The sequence below is a fragment of the Amblyomma mixtum genome, chromosome 9 (assembly GCF_055824585.1).
Source record: "Amblyomma mixtum isolate Tamu chromosome 9, ASM5582458v1, whole genome shotgun sequence".
NCBI lineage: Eukaryota > Metazoa > Arthropoda > Arachnida > Ixodida > Ixodidae > Amblyomma > Amblyomma mixtum.
Window position 1 is genome coordinate 34695458 of NC_143020.1, and position 5251 is coordinate 34700708.

A 5251-nucleotide genomic window follows, 5' to 3' on the forward strand; every position below is an offset into this window, starting at 1 on the left:
TAATAATCTCGTCCGCACACCGCCTTCTTCCGCCCCCTGCTACGCTTTTCTTTTATTGCGAAAGCAATACTACTTGCACTTTCACGCCTTTGCCGTGCCGCGGCGGTGACCACCATTGACCTTCATTTGACCTTGATTGCATTAGATTGGATTAGAATGGATTACATTGGATTGGATTGGACTGGATTGTACTGGACTGGACTGGACTGGTGCACTGGATTGGATTAGATTAAATTAGATTTGATTACATTACATTAGATTCGATTAGATTGGATTGGATTGGATTGGATTGGAATGGAATGGAATGGAATGGAATGGATTGGAGTGGAGTGGATTGGATTGGATTGGATTGGATTGTATAACCATGGCGTAGGTACGGATATTGCTTTCGCAATTACCGGGCTTAACCAAGCTAAGCCACAGAGAATTTTTCTTGAAATCCAGTCCGTTACCCTTAATGACCATCGGTTATTCTGCTTTCATAATAAATGACCAGCCCAGGCTCACTTCTTATTTGTTTCGACTTGGAGGCCATTAACTTGCGTTTGCTCTCTGGCCCCCTCAGCTCTCTTCCTTTCTCTCAACGTTAGACGGATCATTTTCCTTTCTATAGCTCGCTGCGTTATCCTAAATTTAAGTTGAACCTTTTCGTTAGCCACCCCCCCCCCCCCCCCCCAATAGGTGAGTGCCGCTAAGATGCAGCTGTTCTATTGTTTTTCTACAGAGATATTGGTAAACTTCCATTATGATCTAAGAATGCCGGTAAAATGCACTCCGACGAATTCTTATTCTTCTACTTGTACTTACTTCAATCTCGTTATCCGGGCCTTCGGTGACAACTTGCCTTAAGTAGACGAATTCTGTTACTCCTTCTAGTACCTACCTCGCTACAAACTGCAAACTACTGTTGCCATTCGAGACGGTTGAGCATTGCTTTTGTTTGCGGCATATAAAATTTCAGACCTATCGTTCGGCTTTGCCTGTATAAGTCATTGATGATGTATTGCAGTTCTTCCCTTCAGTGACTTAGCAAACGTGATGTCATCGGAAAGTCGCAGATTACTCATGTATTTATCATTAACTCTTATCCCCAACTGTTCCGTGTCGAGTTACATTAATACCTCCTGTAGCCCCAACTGTTACGTGTCTAGGCATATTAGTACCTCCTGTATTCTCAACTGTTCCGTGTCGAGGTATATTAATACTTCCTGCCCCCCCCAGCTGCTCCGTGTCGAGGTATATTAATACCTCCTCTATCCCCGACTGTTCCGTGTCTAGGTATATTGTCACGTTGTAGTGACGGCAATCCAGCAGTCAGGAAGACAGCAACAAAACTTGCAAACGAAGCTCTTTATTTGGGCTGACTTGCGTCCCGCAAAAGAACTGAATCACTCGGCGGCGGCGTAAGCAACAAACGTGCTCGTCAGTCGTCGAACTACGAATGCCCGCTGCTCCCGGCATCGTTCAATTTAAAGCTGGTAGGGAAACTTCGAGATAACAGGTCGAGATCATCTAGAGTTATCCGGAAACACGTAGATGCAGCTCTTCAGGGCTGTGATCAATCGAGGTTAGTCCGGTCGCTTCTCGCGTCACGAACAAAAAGTGATAACACCCCTTTCCTGCGGCCTTGCGCGAACGAACGGACACTACAGTGATACGTGGCAATATGAATACCTCCTGTACCCCCAACTATTCCGTGTCTAGGTACATTAATACCTGCTGTATCCCCAACCGTTTTGTGCCTAAGTACATTAATGCCTCCTGTTAACAGGAGGGCAATAACATTGGAGACATCATGTCTTCCAACCTGACACACTTCCTTATTAGAATTATATTGCATGTGTTTATGTACGACTATGGTGGTCTTGCAGAAGTTATAGATATCGTCCAGTACCTTCACATGTGGCTCTTTACCCTGATTACGTAATGGCTGCATGAATGGTGATGTTTCGACTGAGTCAAATTGTTTCTCGTAATCTATGAATGTTATATATAGGGATTGGTTATACTGTGCTCGTTTCTCTGTTACTTTATTGGCAGTGCATATGTGGTCTACCGTGGAGTACCCTCTAAGAATGCCTTCCTGGTCATTTGGTTGATTGGAGCTTAATGTTGTCTTGATTAAATTAGTAACTGCCTCAGTAAATACCTCGTTCGAAGCAGATAGTTACTTGATCGCTAAGTAATTTTTCAAGGCATAGACGACCTCTTCTGATGACATAAGACCCTTAAGCAAGCGAACGTCAAGAGCTTGAATTATTTACCTGAAACCAAGGATAACTAACGCATGCAAATGTTCCGAAGCAGCAAGGGGTTATGCATAAGTTTTTAGCAGGCATGCTATAATGTGCAAAAATTGACTGTTCTGGAGAGCACTTTTTCACCCTGCAGTAACGACGTCTCCGCGCGGTTATTGTTATCAGAAATTTTATAACAGTGGTCGAGTTCACTCGTTTCGCCACCACGAGGCGCACGACAAGACAGTAGCGATTACATTTTATTGTATTGCCAGTCTAGTCCTCTTTCGACCAAAATGCCGTGGCCAATGAGAAGCCTTCCAGCGCCCCAAGCGGATTGGAGCCGATTAGGACAGCCTCCATGCCCGAAAGTTGCCTCCACCGAAGTACCCTCCAACTGAGCACCTCCGTGGAGCTTCACTTACCGCTACTTACCCAATACTCCCTCTAAAATATCCACACACTGCCCTTGTGAAAGCGGATCCCAACAAAACCCCACACAGCAACGAAAGCGCAACTGCAAAATCAAATTCAAACATTCAATGGGAAGTCTGCAGAGCTCGGAAACACGGAAAACACGAAGACACCACATGCGCTACCTTGTTGTGTTTTCCGTGTTTCTGAGCGCAGCAGGCTTCATAATGAGCAGCCAACTTTACCAATCAGCTGCACGCAGTGGGAAGGCGATTAATGTAAAAACTAAATATACATCCAATACTCGCAAAGCACATTTCTTGCATCATAAATTTGTCTATTTGGCGGTACCGAAATTTCTTTTCGCTCACCGGAACAACCCATTCTCAACCCCCTAGGATGACCATCTATAGGACCCGTTGAATATCACACGGTCACGGTGTAAAATCTTCTGGGACGGCATCCGTTGCCGCCTCTCCACCGCTCACTTGACCGGACCGAAAGCATGTTCGGAAACCTCCAGATATTCTCCGATCAAACGCCTTTGTTTCGGGCACAGTATTCGCTCTATCCTCCGTCAGCCTAACTGTATCACATGCGAACGTTCACACGTCCACCCGTTCCAGTACATATGGGCATGCCTTCCTCCCATTGGAGTACTGGTGATCTCCTCCCCTTACAGCACATTCTAGGAAAACGCTCTACAGACCTCTCGACCGGATGACCAGCTGAAGTTAATTTAGAACAAAAGCACTTGTATGCAACGTGGTGGAAAGCCTTAGCAAAAAATCTCAGAAAGATGCAGGCTTTTCGTAGGTTAGCGCCCATCTTTAAATGCAAGTCAGTTTTGTATTTATCAGTTGCGTATTACCAGGAAATTATATTCGCAAGCCGGGAATCATCTCGTAGGGGACAGCAAATGTGACAAGAGTGAATGTTTTCAAATGACAGGGTGGGTGCCTTTCCGCTGAACATGAAGATTGTCTTTGAAACTTTTAAATTTTTATGAGAAGGGTGTGATCCGGACGGTATTGGTTCTTAGAAGACTAGGGAAAGAACTGGACTAAAGATTGTTAGCATTTTTATTAATTCTGAGTTCTGTTGTCAACACTAGCGGTTGTAGAGATCTTAGCGAACGCAATGGGATCAACGGTACCTAATAAATAAATGAATGAAATGGTTGATATCCTTGTGCATAATAATTTTTTTTTTAAGTTAGAACTACAAATATTTTTGGAACCAGCAGATTCTAACTGCTATCTCATGCGTTGAAAACTGCGCCGTTTATGTAATGTCTCTCAAGATGAAAGGAGTCTTTTCAATAGTATTCTTTTCATCTGTCATTCAATTCTTGCTTTTTGCTGCAAACGACATTCATTACCCCTGAGCTGCTGCACTTTACCGTTTAAAGAACGAAATAGCATACCTCGTCTCGGATGCCGCCTCAGCTCTTTATACTACATAACCACGCGCTCGTAAACTGAGTTGGCTGTAGCTTTTTGCCGTTGAGAAGAGCCTTAAGGTATCAGAACTTTACTTTTTTGGCTGGCCTTTCATCAAAAACGGAAACCCTCCTATAGGGTTCGTGAGGAGAGCACCTTTCATTTAGTTTTGTTAGTAAAAATATATTTTCTCACTCTTCCTGGTTATGCGGCCACTTGAATAAGGCAAGAAGTGCTCATCACCTGGCGAATTTGATTTCAAATTCTTCCCTTCAGTGGACAGGAAAAAAACAGGAAAAAAGACCCAGATCCGTTACGCGTGCCCATCTACCCCAAATGTGAAGAAGCTAACTCAGCACCTTGACGCCACCACGTTTATTGTTTTTTTTTTAATCGTTCACATAAAATGAGTTTCCCGCGCAATCAAAATAGTTGATAGTTTGAGCCCTGACTGTGTGTGTGTGTGTGTGTGTGTGTGTGTGTGTGTGTGTGTGTGTGTGTGTGTGTGTGTGTGTGTGTGTGTGTGTGTGTGTGTGTGGGTGTGTGTGTGTGTGTGTGTGTGTGTGTGTGTGTGTGTGTGTGTGTGTGTGTGTGTGTGTGTGTGTGTGTGTGTGTGTGTGTGTGTGTGTGTGTGTGTGTGGCTTTTGCGTCCAGTATTTGTCGTTCCCTTGAGTATCGCACTAATGAAGTTGAAGAATGTGAGGTGTTTTCTCTTAACTTTGTGCTCTCGTGCCGTCTCTACAGTTGCTGAGGCATTCCTACTAAGTTTAGTTTCCGTGTTTTTCGTCTGCCATCTGTCGTCCATTCATCGACCCAAAAATTAGACCGTTTGAACGATTGTCCGTCGCAATACCAAAAGAACTTTAGTTATGACGAAAGAACCAGCATTTTCCTCCAGACTTAAGGAAATTTAAAAAGTTCCCTCATTTCATTTCAGCATAAACAACAACACTGCATGTACGAGAACTGCAACACCACCATCAAATAGCGGAAGGCCGCCGCGGTGGCACAGCAGTTGTGGTGCTCGGATGAACACCCGAAAGACGCGGGTTCGACCCCGGGTCGCGGCGGTCGGATTTAGATGGAGGCGAATTGCTAGAGGCCTGTGTACTGCGTGTCCTATCTGCGTGTTAAAGAACCCCACGTTGCAGAAATTAT